Raw genomic sequence first — 26,809 nt, forward strand, 5'->3', positions numbered from 1 at the left:
GGGTGGATAACAGCTCCATCCATTCATGCTGAAATGTCAGAGAGAATTACATTATTCAGAATTTTGTTTCCTTTATTTTAGGGGGGGGAGAACAATCCCAGTTTTTATTTAATTAAAGAGAAGCTCTACCGCCACTGACAAGACTGGCAGTTTTGTTGTATCCTTTAGAAGTTATAATACCCAAATAAACATGACCATGGGGGTTTTGTTTTCATGATGTACGTTAAGGGAAAAAAAAGAGATCTCAAAAGAAGGAGGAGAGATAGAACAAGATATATGGCAATGGCCATTAGGGTAAATTGTCTGATAAGACAAGATACAAAACTACAGAGAACATACTTGTTTTTATTGCAAAAATTCTCCTTGTCTTCATATGATAGACAAAATAGATATCTTACTGGTGAAAATCCCCATATTAAAAAAAAAAATCCCATCTGTTCTGTAACTAGCATAGTAAATGCAGTGGTTGCACTATGCTACAAATACAAATTGGTTGAAAATGCATTTTTAATTTTAAAATTTTATAAAAAATGAAGTATATGAAGGAAAATTTCTTAGAGAACAACTACTTTACCTGTGACTGATTCAACACAGGGGATAAAAGATATGAAGGGTCTGAGCCTGTCTCAACTCTTTTGAGCTCCTGGGTCCAATTCTACTGGTGCTTCAGAACTTTGGTAGGGTTTTTATATCACTAGAGAAAGAGTATAGAAAGACTGTACCACCAACTTTCTTACTCTTGAGATATGTCTTTTCACACTGAAGAGATAAAACTATACTGCCTGGGAATGATATATATATGTCAGAAGAGAATTCACCGAAGACAGGAAATCCTCTGCCAGCAATTTTCAACTGGGTTATTGTTCATTTGTAGCAGCTGAGTGGCACAATGGGATCATAGCTGTATTTCAGATTCTGGCACAATAGTTCCCTGAGGTGTTTCCCTTACTGAAATAGCTGAACTACTATACATTTTATATATTTCATGATCCATTATAGCCCAAGAAAACAAAACAAAAATATACAGAATGATATTTTGTCTATAGACATTATTTATATTTCCTGTACATATAAATTGGTTTTACAAAATTCTCTGATACTTCTTTGCTGCATTTTTTATGCAAACTATGCTTTCTATAAATAGCTCTTTGAATTCATACCATCTAGCTATAAATGTTCAAGTTTTTGAAGTCACAGTCCTAATATATAGATAAGAGACATGCTCTGGCATTATACCAATTATATTTCTGGAAAGATTAGATTCCTACTACCTTCATCCTACCAGACTTAAGGACTAATAGATATTTATGCTAGTGATCAACAAGATTGTAATGCTGTTCTTTCTTATTTTGAATATAGATTTATAGTGCTGGTTTGTCACTTCAACACACCAGCATGTGTCATAGAAACTCTCTACAGTGCACATTTTTCTTGGATTATTAATATTGACTCTCACAAACTAACACAGAGGTAAAAAAAGGAAAACCAAACAATGTTCAAAACCAGAAAAATTATGTGAAAGAACCTTTCATTTTTATTTCTTCCTAAGGCTGATTGCTACAGTTCTGCAGTGTATATCTCAGAAAAGTACATCTAGCTGTTTACAGATTAGCAGGCTTAACCAAAAGCTTTCTGACATTTAATTAAAACCAAACCAAAACCAAACCAAAAATAACCAACCAATCAACCAAACCAAAAAACTCCACATTTTTTCCCATTCATTACAGTGGTATGATAATGATTAAAACATTGTAAGATTACCTGGATATAATATATTCCTATTTTTAAGACTATCTGAATGTATTCATATTCCTTGAGGTACACATAAAACAGCTGCAAAGATGTGAAAACTTGTTTTACAGCAACTTAAAGCATCTTATGAAATACTTTGGCTATTAAAAAGTGCAGCAATCATGATATTACTTTTACTTATTCCTATTCACAGATTTCTGTTTACATTTCTAACAGCTATCTTCCTTAAAGTAGAGATTTGGGTTTAGTTGTGATTTATAGCAGCATAAGGGAAAAAACTGCCAGAAGTGATTTTAATCCATTAAAAGAAGCTTTAAAAAATGATGAAATCACAAATTACAGATGCCTTCTGCCAAGTATAACTTTTTTCTTATAATTAAATCCTAACATACAGTTGTCCTTCTGTTATTTACTAACAAGTCTAACTTTTATTTGTTTACTTTGCAGAATGGTTTTGCTAATTACTATTTAAAGCTGTTAGGAGATATCAAATTAAGGCAATAAGTATCTTATGAGTAACATGCCATTCTAAAAAAGAAAACAAAAAGAGAGGAACTTTTTTAGAATGTAGTTCTAATCTGCTGTAAGTTGCCAACCTCCTTCTGAGTCTTGCTAAGCACCCTCAGCTGCACCTGAAGTCAAGGGGAGCTGTAAGTGCTCATGACCTTTTCAGCATCCTAGCCCTGAGCACCTGGTACTTTTATGCATCGTATTTGTCTAGGGCTTAAAGGAAGCATCTGGAAGCTGTTTAGAAGAAAGGCACTGGGAATTTAATCCGCTGAGGTACCTTTCTGTGTGTATCCTGCTTGCCACCAGCTGATTCTGTGATGCTTCTATTAAAGCCAAAGGGAAACTGATAACAAGTTCAGAGGCAAATGACTCCACTAGCAGGATTTTCCCATGAGGCAGGTAAGACAGTTAATGTCAGAGATATGAAAGAGGTCTCACCTTACTGCTCAAGAGCTACCCAAAGCAATTCACTGAGAACTACTCATGCTCATCCTTTCACCTTGAGAGATGACTGTTGGCAAGGTTCACTTCCAGTGTGGTGACAACCACTAGGAGAAGGCTTTCCTGTTATATGGTAAACATATACCCAGTGACTTATTGGGGAACAGAAGAAAAATTAGGAAAAGCCTAGAGGCTGTCTGCTAATAGTAAAACAATTAAGTAATGGTCTGCAGCTTACTTTCTCTCACTTTTCTGAGGACTATACCAGAAAATAACTATACCAGGAAATAATTATACCAGAGCATCCTATACTACTTTGTCAACAGAAGCTTATTTAAAACTATTCCTCTACAAGAAAAAAAAAATTATTTCCAAGCACACACTTACCTGTTAGTCTGAGGGAAATGCATTAACCCTACTGCCTTCAGGGAGACCTTAGATGAAACTAAACTAAGTAGCAAATTCTGCCACACAAAATTTCTGGAGCTGTCAGTTTGCTTACCAGTGTCACTTGGCTATAGCTCTTTAGTCAAAGTCACTATCCATTTTTTTAGAACTTTGTTCTAAGGTTTACTTGTATTTACTAACACAAGAATAGAAAACGAGTCCAATCATTAGAAGAGAGAATAAAAAAGAATGGACCAATCATGGAGAATTCTCATTTTGTATTTTCTGTTTTCAATCCTTAAAATTGCCTTAAAAAGCAATACCTTTTCTTATTAATGCTAATCAGAAAAGTACTTGTTTCAATAGAACATAGGGAGAAATTTTCCAGGCAGTTTTCTTAAGAGAAACCCATGTTTTCACTGTTTCTTTCATTGATGGAGGAGAAAAACCAGAAAGCTGTTATCTTACTAAAACAAGTGATTTCAATTAAAAAGGTCTGATGCATTTTTGAAGGACTAGAACCCAATAAAAATTCCTTTCCTGTGTCTCTGGCTTATGGACATGGTCTGGGAAAATGAGAAGTGAAATGATATTGCATCCGAGATACCTTACTGAGAAGAAATCTATTCTTTCATCTGGAAAAATTGCACTGTCACCGGAGAAATCAGTTCTCCATTTTTGTTTGTCATTAGACCCAATGAGAAAAAAAGCCCAGGTAAGAATTATGACATTCGTGACAATAAATTGTGCCTCACAAGAAAAAAATGAGCTACAGATTTTGTTCTCTATGACTTTTCTATAAACAGACAGTTTTATATGATGTTAGCCAGTATTTCCTTGTGATTACTGAGAAATAGTTCCTTCTTTAAATATTGGATAGATGCAGTTTTTATGTGATATTTGTAATTGTTATTAAAATTATAAATTTATTTTACTGCTCTATTCAATTCCCTTATACATCCACCAAGTTTCATAATTTTATCTAGATCTTGTAATATTCTCAGTTTCAGAAAACTGAAAGGTGTGGCGAAATTTAACTTTTTCTAATTTTCTTTTGAATAACTTAATTACTGCTTGACATAATGTAGTAGTTTTGAAATTTTGTGAATCTTCACTGAGCCTTCCTGTTCTCCACACAGATATTTTGATGAGCTTTTGCTATCCTTTTCACTCATATGCAATGTGTTTTGTTCTTTTGAATTTATTGTCAGATTGGAAAATTATACTCATTTAATTGGTGACATCAGTGGTATTAAGTCATGTTGCAGTCGTGTTAAGTCGGGAATTTTACTAATTCTTCTTATCATTATATTTATTTTATATCATGTTTAGGGAAGCAAGCAAACAACAAAGTATGTGAAAAGGTGAATTATCATGAGATCACAGAGGCTGTACCTCAAAGAGGTAAAAAGTCTGTGCTGACTCTGAAATTTACTAAACATATCACTAGAGCAGTTAATTAGGATGAGTTCCAAAACAGTAGAAGTATTTTCTCAAATAACAATAATGCAACAGTGGGTGTGTCTTAGAAAATGTTACACTGACAGAAACAAAACTGGTGTTGATTTCCATGGGAAAATAGATTAAAAATATGTAACAACTAATAAACTCATTATTGTACTTTTTAATTATTTTTTTTCCTTAGCTTCTAATGCCAGTGGTTAAAAGAGTTTTATCAAACATAATATCCTTGCTCTATGTTGGCACAGAGTTGGCCTTAAAGTATTTCACTGATTGAAATAGTCACAATAGAAAGTATTTGTTTATTATATTTAATTTCTTTCATAGTTCTTTTGCTTTAACATTATATTAAGTTTTTAATTAATTCTAAAGTTGATTAATTCAAGTCCCAGTACACAATAAGTGTTCCTTAAATTTTATAGCAGATTTTAATGGTTGGTGCTTTGTTCTGTAGGAACTTTTAGGTACCTGAACTTATATACTTGAAAGCACTGAGGGTTAATCATAATGGTATTCCTGTTCTTGTCTTTAAGTAGCTCTTGATTAATTTAGAATACTCTGCAACACTGGGGTATAATGACTGAAAATGACATCCAAAAAGCACAGCACCACACAAGCTCATAAGGCTTTCATAAATAGCATAAGCAACTACTGCAGACTTATTTAATTAATGGGCTGCATATGCCTGGAATGACTAGCCTTTCACATTTTCTTTCTGTTAATTTTCTAATATGACATAAGAGATGAAAATATATTACACATCTTATTACGACTGTTTTGCCTTTAGGGATAAAAAGAAATTGAATGCATTTCAATCAAATTTATCAAGTAGAAATGAAAGACACTTCTGCGTAGCAAGAAAACTTTATTCCAAAACTAAGCAAGCATTACAATTTCATGTATTTGCTGTGTTTCTTGTCTTTAAGAGCAACCACTAGTAGCAAAAAAATTGTCCTTCATTCATTTTAAGTCAGCAAAAGACAGAGTATTCTAGTAGCTTAATCTATAACTTGCTGAGCAGATAATCTAGTTTAATTATTTGCTGTGCTATGGATTCTGTTATCTGGTGTAAATTGACTAGACATTTAAGAGTAAATGCCTAACAATGCAGATTTTAGCTGTTGATAACTGCTTTGGGAATAAGATGCATGACAATTATCTAGTCTGTTCAGTGACACAGTTTCCTCAAGTTTTGGACATAAAAGGATGTTGCTCAGCTCAACCCCTTTCCCAGCCTTGCTGTGTGGGAATGCACTCTGCAAAGTCTGTGTAATCCCCCACAGGCAATAAAAGCCTGTTCTGCCTTCACTCAGAGACAACTAGAAGTGCTGCTAATTTTTGTATGCATAGTGTTTAGAGTCCACGACAAGGCAGGATTTGCTAGCATCAGCTAAGTACTGCAGCAATTACTCTTAAGTAGTTGCTGGAGAGATTGGTGCATATGGCTGTCTTATGTCTGCCCTCAAAAAGCATCCCATCAAATGTATGAGTCACAGTACCTCACAGTTTCACAGCCTAAAAGTTTTTTTTTTCTTTATCAATCTATACACATACTGGTGTGTGTATATATATAAGTCTGTGTCTATATGTGTGACAAAATTCCAAAGCCTAAAACCCACCTGCAAACTTTACTGAAAGTGCGCTGTTGACATAAATTCGAATCCCTTCTTTCTTAGGATTAAAGTTGTTCACTGAAACACAGTACTATTGTTGTAAGTTCATTCATTCAGCAGCAACTTATAATTATTACCTGGCACATTCTCAGGCAAAGTATTTCCAGAATTTCTATCTCTTTTGCTAGCAAAGGAATTATCTTCTAATCTGAAATTTATGTTCATTGCAGAGGAAAGTAGACTGGGAAAAGGATAACTATGTGACAGCGATTAGATTGGCAATTTCATTTGACATCAGTGTTATGTCATCTACACAGCTGTCTGTGATCACTGATATATAGAAAAAAGTACTTATGACTGTTCTGCAGTGCTTAATTGGTTTGTTTCACCAGCTGGTTTATATCAGTCCTATTATGCTTTGGAGTATCACACATTCTTTCAGCCTTTTTGTTTGCTATTACAAGCAGGCTACTGCATTTGTAAAATCCAGCAATTTAATAACTCAGTATGAATCAGACTATGACTCCATAGTATCTTTTCAAAAGCTGTTGTAACACTTTCACTATTTTCTCAGGGGAGGTGGATGCTTTGGATTGTAATAATAGGATCAGAAATGATGAGCAGCTCAGTTTAAACCTGTATAAGTAGGCATTTGAGATCAGAATGAGTTTAATTTGATTTTTTTAATAGGTGCTTATATGAGAATAAGATTAATCTTTCTCAGGAAATACTTATCTCCTAAGAAAGAGATGTTTAATCAGTTTGTAAATGAGTAAATTATTACACTTATGCATCAACTTCACCTGGTATGTCTCAATTGAAACTGAATTACAAATTTCTTGTACTCCTGTTCCCCAGATTGAACTTTATTAAACATTAGTATGGTACTAGAGGTGTAGCAACCTTTCAAAAACTGATTTGATGTGCATCACCATCTACCTAGATGTAATATTTTCTTCTAAAAACATCTCACTGAAGGGAATATTCTTGGTTAGAATAAGTAAATAAGAATCAAAAATTTTCCTCTTTTCTGTGTAATCATCAAGGCTTCCCTTGCCCTGACTGCTCAACTATTCTATCAGATACCAGATATATTGACTAATTCTTAATCTTGAGGCTTATGTTCATATTTAGTATTTGCTTAAGATTTTAAATATCTCAAAGGCTTTTCTGTTGTTTCTCCCCTCCCCTCTTTCCTAATAGGTGTAGTTTTTCTCCTACAACCCTGCAATAAACTTTTGGAAATTACTCAGGATAGATATATTTTGGTAATTACCTTAAAATTTTTTGTCTAATTTTATTTTCTCATGAAAAAACATAAAGTAGATACTGAAAAAGGATTTTAAATCAAGTAGCTTAATTACATATATCCATTCTATAAGTACCTTTGATAGACAAATTGCATCAGGACTTAGATTTAGAGTTGCTTTGTATTAGTATAGCTTTTGTGATGTTAGATGGTTTTGAATATTAGAAATATTATGTTTCTAAAAAGTAAGAATATTGATTTTTCAAAGCCAGAGTATCTAACGATAATTGGAATCAATAAAAATAAATTCACTTTAATGAATTTTTGATGAAATTAAATTCTTTGACATCTTTCATTGCTTTGGTATTACAATTCTGGATTCTTGTGATAGAAGTGAAGGTTGATCTATGATACATCTTATTGAGTTCAAAGTACTCTCCATGACTTATTTAACAAAATAAATACCAGTATAATTTTGTTAACATGAGGTTAATTCAAAAAATGATGGTCTAGGGGAGCAAAACCAATGACATTTATGCTTTCCTAAAAATTAGTTTTAGATATATACTTGATATTGTTTATTGGTTATCACTCTTAACCAATTCTGCTCAAAATTTTCATTTACACTTTCTCACAAACATTAATCTGACCTTTAAGTTTCTGAAGATACTTTATTTGCCTGTATGTATTTCCAATAACACATAAAAATACTTTTTTCCCAACAGTATAGAATCTAAGGTTTCTATTTGATAGAGATTTAGGCAAATTGAAATTAAACAGATTATGTGGGCTATTTTATTTTGCTCTTGATTAGTTGGTTGGTTTTTCTTCCTTTTTTTTTTCTTTTTATTTTAAAATCACTAAAGATTGGCTTCCTCATGAAGAGAAATATATCTGGAAATTATTTTCTAAAGGTACTTTCCATTACCTGGTAAGTTTAATAGCCAGATTTCCTTGTATTGTATGATAATAGGTCGTGTCTAATAACAGTTTTGATAGATATATGCCCAAGGAACCAAGTTAGTTAGAACTGATCTACCATCTTTAATGTCTTAACTTTTTGAAATATCCCAAGAAAATGATCTCATGCCCTTCAAAGGCTTAGTTTCCAGGAGGAGGCATGTGCTTTTTTATCAGATTGAAATGCTAGAATTTGAACTGTTTTATTTTTAAAACTGAATTGAATTAGCAGAATAATGTACTTGTGCAATATCTAACAAATTTCCTTAAGTTTAAAACCAAGACAAATATATACCTATGCAGAAAAAAAAATTATTATGTGATATATTCTGAAAATAACCTCTGTATGGTACATAGAGTGGACCTACAAGAAGGCTGCAGTGGGACTTTTTACAAGGATATGTAGTAATAGGACAAGGGAGAGCGTTTACAAACTGAAAGAGGGCAGATTTAGCTACAAGGAAGAAATTCTTCACTATGAGAAAGCTGAGGCACTGGAACTGGTTTCCCAGACAAGTTGTGGATGCCCCATCCCTGGAAGTATTCAAGGCCAGGTGGGATGGGGCTTTGAGCGATCTGCTCTACTGGGTGGCATCCCTGTCCATGGTAAGGATATTGGATCTAGATGATCTTTATAGCCCCTTTCAACCTTAACCCATTCTATAATTCTATAAATTAAAATAAGATAAATCAATATTTTTTACTCTTTAGTTTCATAGAACCACTCAAAGAAACTTATGTCACTGGTTAAAACAACTGAGGTGATGGGGGAGTGTGTGCAGAGGGACAAGTGGAAGGAATAGAAGATAAAACAAGAAAACCTCAGTAACCAGTTAGTGGAGATCTCTGAATTTATAGCAAGAGTCCTGAGCCTAATTTCCTCCACTGGTGAAGAATCTCAAAATACAGGCTTTAGTCAATGTCATTCTGAAGGACAGTACCTCATAACCATCCTAGAAATTAAGTTCCAAAATGTGATCAAACTGTATTTTCCTTGTCAACTCCAACTCATTCAAATGACTATTCACTTTTCAGGTCATATTGCTATTTACATAATTGGCTGAAGCTAATATATACTAGTCAGAAATATTTTGATACCCTGCATTTTCTTCCTTTATGACTCACACGGTTCATGCCTTGATATTTATCACAGATTCAGCTGCACACTCCAACTGTTGAGTTTGTGCCTATTTTACTGATTAAACTGAATATTTTAGTAACAGAATTTACATATACACTGATTGCCCCGTGCACTTGCATTTTTTTTTATGAGGGGGAAAAATGTAAGGAGTGTTACTTTCATGTCTTTCTGTAATGTATGCTCTGTCTCCCTGATTTGCATGTGGTTAAAGCTTGTTCAAATTATTTACAGACTTTCTCATTTTTAAGGACTCAGATACAGTGTATACCATTCAAAATTTCAGATCCTTCAGGAAAGTGCAGAAATTAAAATAGTTCTCTTAAATGTAAACAGTTAAATTCCTACTATGACGAGAGAAAAGTCGTGTTTGAAAACCTGTCCAAGCAAACACAACATGTACAGAGCCAGAAATCATATACTCTGTAATTTGGGAAGACTAAAGACAATACTGTGGATGTAATAGCAGTGTGGTTTTGGTAAAAGCAAGCATCACATTCCTCAGTTGTAAATCTATACTTTGATGTTCATTCCTGATTTCACAGTGAAAACTATGAAAGCGGGTCACTGTTTGGAATGTAAAACTATTTTTTATTTTTTTTGTAACTTTGAATTAATTTCTGTTTTCACTTACACTCTTTATGTTCTCCTGTGTGTCTGTGAACATGCACATGGTTTTGATCTTATTTATGCCATCATAGCAGAAATACTCAAATTAGGATTTTTTTCTTGCTTGGCTGTATTTATAACCGTATGGTAATGCAAATGAGCTATGAAAGATAGCCTTGCATCCTTGTCTGGATATACTCAGTGTGCTGAGTAGTCCTAGGGCACAAGGCAGAGTAACTTTTGGGGATGTAAGAGTTGGAATCCCTTAGAGTTGAGAATTCTCCCAAACTGCAACTTTTTTGCTGGGATATGACATGTTATCACTCCCACGGGAAGTCCCTGGTCCTGTTTCTTATTTCATAGAAGAGGCATAACCTCAGTGGACTCATAGATGAAATTGTCAAACCTAAAACAAACATGGCCCTAAGTGTAAGTGCTTACATGTTACATTTAGCCAAGATGGTAGTATTACCAGGCATTTTTTTAACATGACTTAAGTAATTTGGTAAAAGTGCGTTTGGTCTATAGTAAAACTATTCTCTATGTTTTATCTATCTTAGTTTAAAACAAAGAAACCAAATAGAAGACATGGGAGTAATCTTTCTCATTCAGTCCCAGTCTTTGGGGACAAGTTTTCCTGCCCGGAACAGAGCATTCAGTTCAATGTCAGCATTCTCTAGCTTGAAAACACTTGGAATATATGGACTGTATGCATGACTGCAGAACTGCTTTACAACTCCTCCTTCTATATGGATTCCAGGTATCGTGTGTAGACAAAAATGTTAACATTCAAGCACTGAGATGAAGTTGATTATTTTCTTAGCAGAAATGGAGAAATAAGCTTTCAAATCTTCTCTTTTGTATGAATGTGATCAGAAGACAATACATTAGGATCAATATATTAAAAATCAGGCAAACAGGGAATGCATCAGGACTACAGTATTAGTCTGATGCAGGAAGTTATGAACTAGAAATGCCAATAAGCAAGCTAATATTAGCAGTGATGTATTTAAAACCTCAGTAGCTACCCTTTGATGGAATATCAAAGTGCACAGTAAGCAAACTGAGAAGTATGACATGGATTGAAAACTATCTGAATGGTTTTGCAAGGGTCAACAGCAGCAACACAAAATCTATTTGGAGGCCAGTGCTAGTGGTTAACCCCAGAGTGAATCACTAATACTGAGTCCAGTCCTGTTTAACCTGTTTATTAGTGATCTGGATTAAGAGGTAGAAAGTTTGCAGACCAAACTGAGTGGAGTAGCTGATACACCAAGGGGTTATGCTTCCATCCACAGGGACCCCAGCAGGCTGGAGAAGTGGGCTGATAGGAATCTTACAAAGTTCAACAAGCAGAAGCTCAAAGTCCTGCACGTGGGGAGGGATAGTTTCATGCACTAAAACATGATGAAGGCCATCTAGCTGGAAGCTTGGCAGAAAATGACCTGAAAGTCCCAGTGGATAATGAACCAGCAACATGCCCCTGTTGCAAAAGAGGCCTAGTGGTATCCTCAGCTATATTAAGCAAAGTATTGCTGGCAGGTTGAGGGAGATGATCTTCCTCAGTACTTAGCGCTGCTGAGGCTACACATGGAGATCTGGGCTCCACTGAGGGATATGGACATACTGAAGAGAGCCCAGTAAAGGGCCATGAAGACGATAAAGGCAATGGAGCACCTTCTGCATGAGGAAAGGCTGAGAGAGCTGCTGTTTTCCAGCATGGAGAAAAGAAGGCACTATGAATGTAAATAAATACTTGAAGGGAGGGTGCAAAGAAGTTGGAGCCAGGTTCTTTCAGTAGTTCCCAGTGACAGAGCCAGAGGCAATGGGAACAAATGGAGATACAGGAGTATTTTTTTTTAATGGTTTATTCATTATGTATTTATTTAGTTAGTTTATTTATTTATTTTGTTTGTTTATTTTATTTTTACTGGAGGGTGACCAAGGCCTGCAATAGGTTTTCCAGGGTTGTAGTGGAGGCCCAATACTAGGAGATAGTGTCTAGATGTTTGGGTTTTTTTTCTATCCTGGACAACTTGCTCTTAGTGGCCCTGTTTGAGCAAGGGGGCTGGACCAGACGACCTGTAGCGATTCCTTGCTAACTTCAACCATTCTGGGATGCTGTCAAACTCACTCACTAATACAATCGTGTTCCAATTTTTACTATTGACATTATAAAAGGCTAAACTGACAGCAAGCTAGATTAACAAAAAGAAATCACATGTACTTTGGATAGACATTCATGATAACTCATTACTTTATAATCATTTAACTTCATATTTAGGTGAAAGGCACTAGCTAAATTACATTCTTATTGAAGTTTAATTTCTTAAGAAATAAAGATTATCTTTTTTTTACAAAGAGGAGGGATTAAACAGTAAAGGAGGAAGAAGAATTTAGCTTTGGTAGCCTTGTGAATTCATTATGACTATGGTATTTGTATGGGTTTTAAAACATTATACTTGTCATACTACAGGATGGTCCTCAAAAGACCCTAAAGGAAATCACTTGTACTGAAGTAATTTCTTAAGTGTTTGATCAGACTAACTTCTAAGTCATACAGCAGCACATCTCAAGACTGTACCCAACTTATCTTTTCATGCTGAAGGTCCTAATTGAGAGATTAAGTTTTCTATCAGTAGGAAAAATCACAGGAGGAGAAGGCAGTTTAGGGAAGACAAAATACACAGAGAAAAGACTTTTTTGGGAGTTCCCAATCCACCTGGAGTTTGAAGATATTGAAACACAAGCCTAGATTTGAAAGACTCAAAGATCTTGCAAAGTCCTGCTTTCGACAGATAGTGGCAGATGTTCAATCAACAGGGCTTTCGGTTGTTATTTGAACATGCTGTGCACATAGTGCTGTGACAAATCAGTGAGATATAGGCAGTGCAGAGGGTATTAAGAGGTTCTGCATTATTTTCATTAAGAGCTAAGTCGATCTCATTTTTCTATATCTGATTTTTAAATTATATTTTATTGTTATTTTTCACGGCTAAGGGGATAATTCCATGCCTCAAAAAAAGGACTGACATTATGCAAATGAACCTGTCTGTATTGGCACAAAAGAACTACAAAAATATTAACGGTGGATCGGAGTTGCTTTAACAGTACAATGAAAGATGAATAACTATATATCAAGTTTTAATGAATACCTGACTGAGGAAGCATATGAAAACAGCGTGAACAGAATTTAGAACAAAGAATTGTCTCAATAGGATATTAGTGATAAAAACTTGGCTGCTCAGAAATGAGACAGAGATGAAGCCTCATATTCAACAGAAGACAGTATTGCCAATGTGGACATCAAATCTTTTGTTTTTCAATTCCAACCCATCAAACTTAACATTCCAGTTGAGTAATAAAACCAGACTTGTTTTGAAAAGCTGTCCTATGTCTTATCATAAATCTGTTGCTTATATAGGTCCCAAAGTAGCAAAGTTTGTAATAAAAGTTTTAAGTACTTTTAGAATTGCTATTGCAACCATAATGAGAAACACTGATGTACAGAAGAAAGCTCACTCTGAACAATGGAGATGGGTTTATTTCCATTGTGCAGACATAGAGTTAAGTTTAATTAACTTGAGGCAGAGTTTTACCCCAAAAATATTGAATTGTCTGCTTAGCAGTGTGGAGATCATAGTCATTTTAGTCAGAACATTGGCTATTTCTATGCTTTCAGGAAAATTATTTAGTTGTGTTCTTGGTCCAACTAATGTGAAATTACCTATGCTCCAGATTTTAAATTACTCAAGCCCATGCAGTTAGGGCTGATATTTGCCAACTGGAAATAGGTGATGGATTATGCCAAGTTTTGGGCCAAGACCAGAATTTGTTTTGGAAAGTGTTAAATGGCACATGACCTTTTTACCTAAGTAATTATTCTAATATTTTAACCACATAAATGAACAGTGCCAGTGACAATCTCAATGTGAACATACCATATTACTTTAAACTAATTAATGCAGAGGTAGACCCTGCGTAAGTACATACATGAAGTATCAGAGATCTGGAAACATATATGAAATGGCAGAGGTCAGACACAATGAACAGTGTCAATCTACTCTGCTCTGGTGCAGCCTCACCTTGAGTACTGTGTGCAATTTCAGGCACCACGAAACAAAAAAGACTTTAAGCTATTAGCATCCAAAGGAGGACCACAAGGATGATGAGGGGTCTGGAGGGGAATCTGTACGAGGAGTGGGTGAAGTCACTTGGCTTGTTCAGCCTGGAGAAGAAGAGGCTGAGGGCAGACCTTATTGTGGTCTTCAACATCCTCCCAAGGAAGCGAAGAGCCAGGTATTGATCTCTTCACTCTTGTGACCAGTGACAGGACTTGAGGAAATGGCATGAAACTGAGTCAGGGGAGATTTAGGTTAGGTATCAGGAAATAGGGTGATTGGGCACTGGAACAGGCTCCCGTCTGAGTTCAGGAAGTATTTGGACAATACTCTCAGGCACATGGTGTGACTCTTGGGGATGGTCCTGTGCAGGGCTGAGTTAGACTCGATGATCCTTGGGGGTCCCTTCCAACTCAGCATATGCTGATTCTATGAATCATCTGAAAGGAAATTCATGTAATAGATTCACTCTAGATGACTTTCTCAGACTCAGTCTAGAATAAAAGACAGAGAGCTGAATAGCTGTTCAACTCATAATACAAGTTAATATTTTGGCTTTACCTACAAAGGAAAACCCTTCATAGAATATTTAATGCACCACCATGGATTTACACACTTAGACGTGGAGTTAAATAAGTTATAAGCTAGTGTGAAGTGGATCTGATCTTGCTACTTCCAGTAGAGACAGATTTGATAAGAGAGGATAGAATCTGCATCACTCCTGTGAAGATTATACTGTTCATCAAGCACAGTGATTCTGCTGTAGGCTTCAGCTTCCCTTTCCACCAGACACTGATGAGATTACTTAGATACTATTCCAAAGCCTGGATTGCATTTTTTTCTAGCAGAGAAGACATTAAATATCAATTTACAGTTATATTCTGTAATTATTATAAACAAACTGAAAATGCTCATCTGCACCGAGAATGTACTGTTCAACAGTAAGAGACTTGATCTTACAGATGGCATGCTATGGTTATGCTATAGATACTGAGACATCAGTTCTGAATGAAGGAGAGAGGGGAATCTGTGTGGTAAATATTATGCTTATAAAATTTCTGAATTAAAAAAAAAACACAATAATAACAAAGAGAAGAATTCTGCTTGAGAAATCACAGGGCTTTTGCTCTCCATATCTTTTGAACTTCTCCACAATACCCAAGATGTTATTTATGTTGTCTGTATCGTGTTTAATTTCATAGTAAACAGTGTGATGGACTTTACTTGAAAGTTTTCCTGAAGATCCATAAAAGTAAAACAAAAATCTGGTTTATCCTTCAGCAAGGACTTAAGCTAAAATGCATCATGAAAGACAGTGCTATTGTTTAATGTAATATCGTCTCAGCATCTTTCTTTCCTGCTACGTCCCTTGCACCTGTTTCTCCTGTGTATTCATAAATCTGCTGCTCCAGCAGAATACTGTTTATCCTTTAAAAATCTGTTGAGATTGCTGGTTTGGCAAGCTGAGAAAATAATAATAGAATAATATAATAGAATAATATAATAATAATAACCTGTACCTCAGGTTGATTTTTTATGTGAGAGTAGAGTAGGATAGAAATGCACAGATTCTTTTTTTTCCTCGTAATCCTCATTCATAGATAAGTTGCAGTTGAAACTGTCTTCATCCTCAGAACTACCCATTAGTGTCCCCTGAAGAATATCCAGTCCCCAAGGACTGAAGGACCCTTGGGTCCTAAAGGCCCTTTGTCCTGAAGTCCCCATAGAGGGAAACTCTGGAGGCATAAAGCTTCCTAAAGATGTGAAGAGAGGGCAGGATGATTCTGTAATCTGAGCAGTGCAGTGTAGTGCTTGATCAGCCTTTCACGCTGGGACAAGCTGGGAGCAAGTGCTTCAGGGTCTCAGATCTGCAAAAGCCAGATTTGTTAAAACCTCATTTGCTGAATCTGTCTTTTCTATCATAAGATTAATTGTTTCAACTAAACAGAGAGAAACAGTGCACCATGCATCATGAACCACGTTACAGCTTGTTTGAAAGTTAATATGTGCAGATTTTAAACTAAACAGAATAGTTATGCTGATAATTCATTTATATATTTCCAGTGTCAGTAAAATGAAGAAACAGAGACTATCTTTTTCACACTGAAAATCAGAGTGAAAGCATTTAATTCCTACTTTGCATCCCTGTGAGATATAGTACAAAGTATAGAATAGCACAAGTTTGTCCCAAGTCCATATATCCTCTTTGTCCCATGAGACTTTATCAGACTTTTTACTTTCATCTCTCTATCCTCTCTGCTATAATGAGCATGGTATATTGTTATCAAGTTATTTTGCTCCTGTGAACAAAAGCAGCATTCCCTTTCCCCCACCTCTTTTGTTGACTACAGAGCAGTTAAAGATCGCTAGTGAAACCTAGGTAGGGATTCAGTTTCAGATTAAGCTGTCTAAATGTCAGTGGCTGCATACTAGTCACATGGACCCTGAATCTTGGCCACATTGTAGTCAAAATACAATACAGCAGAGGAGCCTATGGAATAATTATGGTGACAAGCACAAGGTGTATGACTCAGCAACTTAAATATACTGCAGTGGGTTAAGGTGTCCAAGATATCTGTATGGTGCTGGCAGGCACAACACAAGATGCAGGGAGAACTTGCATACTTTTGGAGCGTCAGCTCGATGTCAGGCAGGATCAGAGAACAACTTCAACAGCACCAGATGACAGTGTTCACACAGCTGAACTGAGCCCCACTGAATACGATACCAATGAGAAAAACTGTTCTCACATAGGCATCATTGCGTGAGAACCCTACTTGTCAGTGTCTTGATCTAAGCCTTTGTAGGCTGTGTGATAAAACTTCATCTCCACAACCACAGAGGAGCATAGACAGACAATGGCAGATGGAGGAACCCAAATAATTGATTACTATATCAATCAACAATCAACTCTTAAAGTTCCATCTCCACAGGACCTGAAAAGCACAAGTGCACCATGACAGGCAGGAAGACAAATTAAGAGCTCAGAGGAAAGGACATCATCAAAGGAAGAAACAAAGGCAGGAAAAGGGATGAATTTAGCTGATTTAGGGAGAAACAACCATGGGAGAACAGAAGGTATAAAAAGTTCTAGCCACATGTAAATAACTATTGATCTGTGCACTTTTTTTGGCCATATTCTGTGACTGATTAGCACAGTCCATCCTATCTTCTTACTAAATTCCTAACTCTTTTCCTGTGTAAGGGACACACACACACTGTGTGTGCACAAATGTATGGGGATCTAAGTGCAAGCAACTGGAGTCAGACCATGCGTTGGAGACCTCACATGTCTGTGGTGCAAGCAACAAAAAGGAGTGTAGATCTGGGTGCCAGCAGCTGGGCTGGAACTCTTGGCTAATGGGACCTTATGCCTGGGTGACAGAGACTGGAGTGACCAAAGTGAAATCAAGTGCCAGGCACTAGAGTTGGACATGAAGTCAGGGGCCCATGCATCCATGGTGCCAGCACAAGGAGAGGGTGTGGGTGAGGGATTGTCTGTTTTCATTAGCAAAAAATAATCCAAACTGTCCTATAAGTAGATGTTGTGCTCTGGGAGCCAAGAGTGTCTAAAAGCAGGACCATGGGCTGTTTCCTTCAGGGGACCAGGGAAGTTCCAGAGGGTTCTGGATGCATGTGTGTACATAAACATGTATTCTTACCAGTGGACATCTATCCATCTCAGTGAGAAGGGAGTAGAATGACCCAGTTGGTGCTGTTTGTTCTTGTGAGTGCTCTGAGTGTCTGTCTGTGATCTGTGTGGCTGGCCATGTATATATCTATATTTATGGTGTATATGCATTCTCTGTGTGCCTGTGTCTACAGGGTCTACATCTTCAGCCTTGCTACTGGATGAATCTGGAGGCATGGAGATGCAGCAGTCTCACCTCTTCTGGTATGTCAAATCCCATAGCATGTGGGTTAGATTCTCATTATTTGTACTGTGAGGGTTTTTGTTTATTTTGTGGTGGGGTTTTTCGGGGTGCTTTTTGTTTGGGGTTTTTTACTGTTTGTTTTGTTTTGTTTTGTTTTCCCACTAGGCTTGTAGTCTGTCTCGCAGGCATATGCATTAGTAGGTTGTAGGCAGCTGGATGAATGTAGAGCAAGAGCACCACTATCTCTCCTCAAAAAAGTATAGGTAAGTATCCCCCACTCACAGGAAGAGGGATGTGCATCCACGTGCCCTGTGGACCGCGTGTGTGTACACGAAACTGTAGATATATGTGGGAAGTAGAATGCTTTGGTATTAGTTATAAAAAAGTGCTTAGAAATGTATAGGAGTATACTGACATTTCTTAAGTGCCCAGTACCTAGTTTATGGCTGACATTGATTTTGAATGTATGGTTTACTGTTCAACAGTTGAGTGTCATTAATAAATCAATAAACTATTTTAATGCCTGATTTGATTTAAACCATGTGCAACAAACGGTTTTCCCCTGTGACACATTCCAGCAAGCTCTTTATGGATCACCAAAACTCTTGACCAAGTCAGAACAGTGCCACAATTTGCCAGATACTACTAAGAGCAGGTCACATTGGCAAATTTTTCATGAAAGAACTTCAGGTTATCCCAAAGCAATATCAGCAGCTTGCAGAGGTTAAATTACTGCAATAGGAACACAGAGGTTTCTTTTGCAACTGTCTGAAAAGCAGTCTTCCATAAAACAACTCTACCACAAATATAGATGGCACCCTATGGCAGGTCTAAAAAGTCCACCTCAGTTTCTATCTGACTCTTAAATCAATAGTGAGAGACCTCATTGCAACCTTTCAATATTAAAGGGGCCTATAAGAAAGATGGAGACAGACTTCTTAACAGGGCCTGTTACCATAAGATAAAGGGTAATTGTTTTAATCTGAAATAGAGTAGATTTAGACTAGATATAAGGAAGAAATACTTTATGATGAGAGTGATGAAACACTGAAACAGGTTGCCCAGAGAAGTTGTGAATGCACTATCCCTGGAAACTTTCAAGGTCAGGTTGGACGAGGCTCTGAGCAAACCTGATTGAGTTGAGGATGTCCCTGCTTACTGCAAGGGAGTTAGACTAGATGGACCGTAAAAGTCCCTTCCAACCCAAACCATTCTCTAATTTTCTGATTCTATGATACAGTATTCCCTCTCTTCCCTCCCCTCCCCTCCCCCTCCTCTTTCCTCCCCTAACTTCCCCTAGTTTTCAGTGCTATGTTTATTATTTCAACAGAGCTATTAGTATAAATTCTTGCATAAGACTCTCTCCCTTTTGTCCAAAATACAAGTAGTGAAGTAGTTTAACAATCTGGCTTTAACTCAAATACAAAACAGGATTTGACTCCTACAAAGGCTAAGAACTACAAAGGATGAACTATTTGACTTTTGAGTGAAGGTATTTAGCAATATATTATAGTATGTTGAAAAGAAGAATCAGAAAGCTAAAAGGTCTACTTCAAAAAACAATTACTATTGTTTTAAAGTCAAAGGTAATACAATTTCTGTGTATTAAAGTGTTTTCTTTTTAGTGAACATATTCTTTTATTAAAGAATTTTAAAAATTAGAAGATGAAAACAAACTTTTTTTTAATTAAAGTGACAGAGTTTCACAAAAGAGTACACACCTCACAAAATGTATTCAAACAAAAGATGTTACATTTGAGAAAAATAATGGTAACTCTCTCCATCTCTTTCAACAACACTTGAACATTATGTTTCCTTTCAGAAATGTCCATCTATAATTTTGTAGGGGCTATGTCTCATAATATGATGTGCCTTCCAAATAAGAATGACCCTCTGCACAAAAAGCTCACATTATGTATTGATGCCACATTAGGAGGCCCTATTGACAAGCTGTTGGGAAAACTAATAAAATAGCTAATACAGTACACTTTCAGAAATATTGTCTTTGAGTACAAATGTTAAGGAATCTTCAGCTCAGTAAGGAAAGGAATTAGCCTTTTTTTTAATCCTTTTCTGTTGTTAAAATAAGAAATCCAAGGAAGTAATAGTCTTATTAAAGCAGATTAGAGGAGAAAAAATATTTATCCTGGAGTAAACTACAACAGAGTTCTTTGCATTCAAAGTTAAATTCAACAAATTTAACTAGTTAAAAGTTTTATAACTTAAACAAATATTTTAAACTGTCAACAACTTTAATAACATTACAGAATAGCAAAAAGTCCCATACTTGTGATGCACTAAGTAACTTCATTTCTCACTGATGGTAGAGGAGGTAATGACACTCAAAAAATTTACAAATTCCTCTTCTAATACAAAGGTAGCACCATGAACCCCTAAAAAAAGATTATTTTTATGCCCATAATCACAGAAGTTTCATACAAGTTCTACACAATTTTGTCTTACAGTTTGAATGAGTGTTTGTATATCTTAATTTTAATTTGCTCATTTGGATCTAATTCTAGTTAAAAACCTGCTTTCTTTAATTCTGGATTAAAGCTCAACTCTGCAATAATCATTCTAAGTCAGTCAATAACATTAATTCTTGGATCAGATTCATTGATACTCCACAGCAAATTTGTAATGGTTCAGTGCAAAGAAGTCATAAAGCTGATTCATTAAGTTCCTAAGGATTCCCTATAGAGCTACTGTAATGGTGTATGTTTTGGGTTTATGCCCAGAGAAGGTTCCTTCATAAAATGGGGTTAGTCAAAGATCTCTTGCTGCCAGAATAAGCCCAAAGGCTGTGAGTAAAAGCATAAATAGAAATAACCTTAAGGTAGGTGACATTATATTTATGGCTGGACTGAACTACGGCCAAATCTCACTTCTGAGAAAATGAGATAGACATCCAGTTACCCCTCAGGCTCAACAAAACAAGGTTAACAGATCTTGTCACGTAAAGAGATATGATCATTTCAGTATTCTTTTAAATTATGTGGGAACTTAACAGAACTGAAATGGGTAAAACATTCTTGCCACAATGAATCTAAGGCCTAATTTTTAAAATCTTAGTAAGACATCCAAAATGCTTATAACTCCTAAAAGTGTAATAGCTGCTGCTGGTATTTATCCTCAAAAATAAAACATGAGTAAATTCATTCATTCATGTCTTAACAATATTAATATTTTCTTTGAAATGTAAATATAAGTGTAAAAAATATCACTTCTTCTGGCTTCACTGATTTACATTTTCACTTAGTAGATTTCAAAGAGCTTTTTGCCTACTCCCATTTCCTTCTATGTCCATCAATATTTCCAGTAGAAGATTTGAGAATATTAGTCTGGTGGATTTTATTTTCTTTTATTCCAGCTCTTTAATTTTTGTAATGTTACTTTTTGTCTGAACTGCCCCAGTTCAAAGTTTATTGAACTTTGACCATATTTTTAACATTTTCTTTTCTAGTTTATGAATCATTCAGCTACTGTTCCTAACATTTTATATATATACAAATACACATTTACACACGAATATAAACACAGACATAAATATTATACTTATTTCTACAGATTTGAATTAAATTCTACTTTTCATACATATGAGATGGAAGACTGACTCTGTCTTCATTTCTGTGACATACCTAAGCTAAAACTTTAAATTCCATCTGTAATAATGGAGAAAGATAAACACTTCCACAAAATTACTGTTTAATTTAAGTTAAAATGTCAAGAAATAATAGTTAAGCAAAAAATCAGGTTTTTCAAGTTTTGATAAGTAGCCTCCCCTGCAAATTTATGCTTGTGATTAATTTCCCCAATTTACAAGAAATCTATTTATATGTGATAAGAATCTTCCCTTCTGAACTGGAACACTTTCTCTTGTTTCCTTAATAGAGCAGTTCATGGAAGCTCCTTCCTCTCAGCTGAGAGACTGTAAATTTCTTGTAACTGAATATTTTATTGTTTTGAAGTGTTATTTGCAATTGGTGACTGATGTTTCTTTTTATGTGTTTTTTAATTTGTTTTTTTTTTCTTCCAGATGTTAAACTGCGTTTTGATTCAGCTCTCACTGGCCTGTACTTTGAATGAAAAGTTCTAATTACTGTGAATTTTAAAAACCCTTCTAGTGTGTCAGTTTCAAAGCCATGAAGCACAGAAAAAGTGTTATCATCTTGTTTCTTGTTCTTGTTCTTTTCTTTTTCAAAAGGGAAATTGTTTAGAAGAGGGAAAACTAGACTATTCAAAGTAGCTTCAGATGGTGGTATAGTTGATATCAACATCCATGTGCAGGGAAGAGATATATTGCCAAGTCAGATGTTTTGTTCTAAGAATACTGATAAAATCTGCTGAAAATGTTGCAATATTATTGATAGTACTCTGGGGAACTGGAAAGTTCCACCAACTATGTAAACTGCTGTAGGCACACAGAGATCATGCTACTAGATCAAACCATTGAATCAACAGCCCAGCGGTAACAGATGGTAGGAAACCTGAAGCGGACTAAAGTCGAGTGACCAAACAGATAAATTTCAAAAATAAATTTATCCTTTAATACCAGATAGTTTATAGCTGTAGCTTGTCCTCATTAACACAGCTAGTCTTGTTATTTCACTTGTTTAGCAAGAGATGAAGGTTGTCTGCTTGAGACAGAAATGCCCTGCCCCAGAGCAGCAAGGGGCTCTGGGCTCAGCCTCTTGCAGGACTATGAATTGGTAATTTTCCAGAATTATGGCATGAGATGGAAAAAAAGGAAAGGATTTTCCTTTGGGATTAAATAATGATATATATTTTCCTCTGAAAAGGCACGTTGAATTATCCTGGATAAACTAGTATTCTGACAACTTAGTCTACCTGTTCTTTTACTGTTTAGAAATATGGAACAAGATCGGATCTGCAGTGGCATAATTTTTCACATTGCCGTGACTACTTTGTGCCGTATCTTGTTATTATCATGTGCTTCATTAAGTTACATTAGTCATCTGTTTCTGAACCAGCCTGTTGGGTTCTACTAAATAATTTCTCAATTTCTCCCTATAGAAATTCAATCAAAAATATGTTTTCATTCCCTTGGAAAGAAATCTGATGTTTAATCAGAAATAACTAATCTTGAATTCGGTAAGACTTTTTGATTATACAAAGGACAAACCTCTCCTTTGGTTCAAAAGTAAACTGGTCTCTGCCTGACAGTGATGAAGACAGTGCCTTTCCCTCTTTATTCTCACAGTAGTGAGATACCATTATTAACGGTGACATACTACTATTAACTGTTAGTTACAAGCGGTTTTACTCTGAAATAGATGGGAGTCAGAGGTCCCTTCTGCCTTTGGTAATGTTGTTTCATAATTATTCAACTGAGTATTTTGCAATTGCTGAGGAATACCTTCAGTGCCAGTAGCTCGGTGTGCAGCTGCAGTGTGAGCTGCAGGTTGAGCTTTGGGTGTTAGGAGCCTGAGACAAGAGGCCAGGAGCTGGCACCAACCCTCTGCAGAACAAAGGGACCTGTGGCACCAGCCAGGTGACTGAACACCCAAAGACACAGTAGGAGCCGAGGACTCAGCTAGAAGACAATGGATTTTCATGCACACAGACTGTGAGGGTATAAAAGCACAGAAAGTGCTTTTTGCCCTCCCCAGAGGCATCAGCTCAAGTTGTTTCTGTGTCACTGTGCCATGAATGAATTGCTTTACGGAACAAGACATCTGAGATTCTGTTATGGGAAACCTGGGGTGAAGCTGGTGAGGAAACCTGGTCTGGCTATGTGAGTGTGGGGTGTGTAGGGAGTCAAGTGGGGCACCTGTTGGCTAACTGGAGCCACCTGCTGCAAAGGGGCCTCGGTCTCAGCAGTAAAGGTCTCTGGTGGTGGGAGTGTGACTGCCAGAGTGGCTCCTGGATGGTCAAAGAAGTTTCCTTAACACCGCGTCATCTAAAATTACAGTGAGCTTTTATGACCCACATCATTTTGTGATCTACACGCTTTCTTTGTTGGGAAATTTGTCAAGGAGAAAAGGATCTCCAATCCTAGACAATTAATCCTCTGGTAAAGTCAGTCTGTTCCTATCCTGTATAGGTGTCCTCAGACTCTTCTCAACATTACTAAATATGTGAGCTGGTTTAGGATTATTCTTATTTTCTAATCATGCATAAATCTTAAGCCAATCTGCAGATCCTCTGCTCTCTGAGGTAAAGTGCTTCCTGCTAGTCCTTCTGGTGTTTTTCATTCACATGGTAGTGGATTCGTTACCATATTTCCCAGGGAACATTTATAGACTGATAGGCACCCTCTCAACAATTGCAATGATTTTTAGGGAAATTAAACTTTGAGTTGATCTTGCTTTATAGCACCATTTAAGCTTTCTTTGTTTTAATCAGTCTTCCAAGAAAGGAGGGAATTAAGTCAGGTCACTGTTTTTAATTCGCAAAATAGCACTTAGATACTCACCTCCTGTAGTTCAAAAAAAAGAAACAGGTATTTTGAAGACAGAGTCACTTTGACTAAAGGAACAATCCAAGTCTGCTGAATGTGCCCCACTGGTAATTTCAGCAACTGGAAGCCTAGGCTGTCTTACAAATGTGAAACTAGCTAACATTTGTCATGCTATGTTCCATTCTAGTTTAATTTGTTGTATTTCAGCATTATACATCACTGCAGATGATTTTGAGCTATAAAGTAATGTGCAATGATTTGAAATTATTTGGAAAGGGATTTTATTGTAAAAACTTGTTTCTTTCTGTCACACAATGTTACACAATATGAAAATGTGAAGTACATTAATGCTGAAAAACCAATATAGTATTTTCTGCAGCTCAGGCATACAGTTAGAGCAGAGCCTTAGGCCACCTTCAAGGAATATTTGCCTCAGGCATTTCTCATGTTATTGTCTGCTGTTTGACAATGAGCGGTTCAATGCCTGAATGTCATGAAAAATTGTAAGTATTGTAATTACTTAAATTCTTTATATCCTTTCTTCTGCATTTGAAAAGCATTACTGAATTTATTCAACTGAAAGGAAACGACTAGAGCAGATATTAACAAAACCAAAATATAAAGCCTAGTTTTTCACCTAAACTGTTTCTTGAACTAAACTCTCGACCAGTATTAGTGTTGAAAGCGTTAACAAATTGTCCGCTTTAAAAATCATAGGAAGATAAAATTAATGTTAAAACTGTTCCTTAACAGTGTTCAAACACACATGAAAATTCACTGACATCTTTTCATCCTAAGAAAATGTTAATTAGAAAACATATATTTATATATATAAAGCTACTATAAAACAAGTTAGATCTAAATTTATATGACCTGCACATTTTGAATTAGATTTGAAAGTTCATTGCTGCAAAATCAGTATTGCATATGATTTATGTGATATAGACTATTTTGATCTATTTTTTTAAAAAGGAAAAGTAAAGATTTTAAATTTGAAAAAGGCAGAATACCCTTTACATTTCCAGTCAACTTGAATGTAAATGGCTTGCTTTACTGGATGCTATGATATGGTAAAGCTCCCTACTTTTCTATAGCTTTTCTAAATTAGGTATAATTTCAAATACTGTGTACCATTTTGAATATAATTACAAAATTGTGGAATGAAGGTTTGAAAAAATATATTAAAGGACAAGAGGGTTGATTTGCATATTGTGCTGTCAAAGGAACTCAAAATCTAAACGGTTGTAAAGAAAACATTAATGTAAATGTATTTAACTAAAAGATTCATGTGTTAGGATAGTAAAAGAATATGTATTTTATCTAGGATTATTTAGCATCTAAGTTTTTAGGAAAATAAATTAAGAAAACAAAGAAGTTGTTTGTTTGTTTGTTTGTTTGTTTCTAAATTGAGAGATAGTGAAAACATTAGCTAAGACAGAAAAATACAAACCCACAGATTAGAAAGAATTGCTTATTACACTAGAGAGAAAAAGTCCTGAATGATATTGCATCTTTATTTGAAGCACTGGTATTCAATTTAAAGAGAAAATTTGGAGAAGATAAAGAGTAAAAGAAAATAAGAGATGATGGTTTGCTGGAAACTTGACTATGAATCTGCAGTCAGGCCTGCACCACATACCCAGTAATGTTCCTCATAAAACTAGCAATGAAAAATTTTTTAACATACACCATTATGTTACCATTGTGTTACCGGATAAAATTCTCAGATAAAAATACTGTCATGGATCCTATGACTGTTACAAAGAGAATAATAGTGATAAATCAAAAGGAACCAAGAAATAAATTGCAAAATGGTCATGAATTTGTGCAGAGACATAACTGAGGGTAGGCAGGAAGGAGACATGAGTAGCCCAACATTTATAATTAATAACCTTATAGTAAATAAGGTTACTGATTAATACTTTTTCCATGATTCCATGAAAGTCTAATGCCAATTTTTGCTCTGATATGATATAATTATCATATCAAACACCTTGATGGAGAAGAGGCTCAGTTATTACATGGACACTGAATAGATAGCGGAAGAAGAGAAACTTTCAGAAATGAAAGACACTTACTCAGTAAGTGATATATTTCTGGAAACAAAGATATTGAAAAAAGAGATGGTGAAGAAATCTTTTATGACTGGTTGATGTCTTTGGAGATGGCAGAGACTCTGAAAGAAAACTGCAGCATGTATTTGGAGGATCTCTATACAGATTGCTCAAAATTCCAAGAGCAGGAATTAGGGAACAAACATGCAATATTATTA

General features: G+C 35.7%; 1 long non-coding RNA gene across 6 annotated transcripts in view; it reads right to left on the reverse strand.

The window, feature by feature from the left end:
• Positions 1-26,809, reverse strand: part of LOC108499940 — a 44,871-nt gene that overhangs the window by 12,814 nt on the left and 5,248 nt on the right. For 4 of the 6 annotated variants that reach the window (XR_001875704.1, XR_001875703.1, XR_001875706.1 and 1 more), the window contains 2 exons: positions 2,701-2,826; positions 575-694 (listed from right to left, as the gene is read on the reverse strand). This is a non-coding gene — a long non-coding RNA (uncharacterized LOC108499940). The remainder of the gene's footprint in view (positions 1-574; positions 695-2,700; positions 2,827-26,809) is intronic. The other 2 variants (XR_001875705.1, XR_001875702.1) reach the window with 1 other exon arrangement.

The sequence above is a fragment of the Lepidothrix coronata genome, unplaced genomic scaffold (assembly GCF_001604755.1).
Source record: "Lepidothrix coronata isolate B3197 unplaced genomic scaffold, Lepidothrix_coronata-1.0 Scaffold81, whole genome shotgun sequence".
NCBI classification, from domain to species: domain Eukaryota; kingdom Metazoa; phylum Chordata; class Aves; order Passeriformes; family Pipridae; genus Lepidothrix; species Lepidothrix coronata.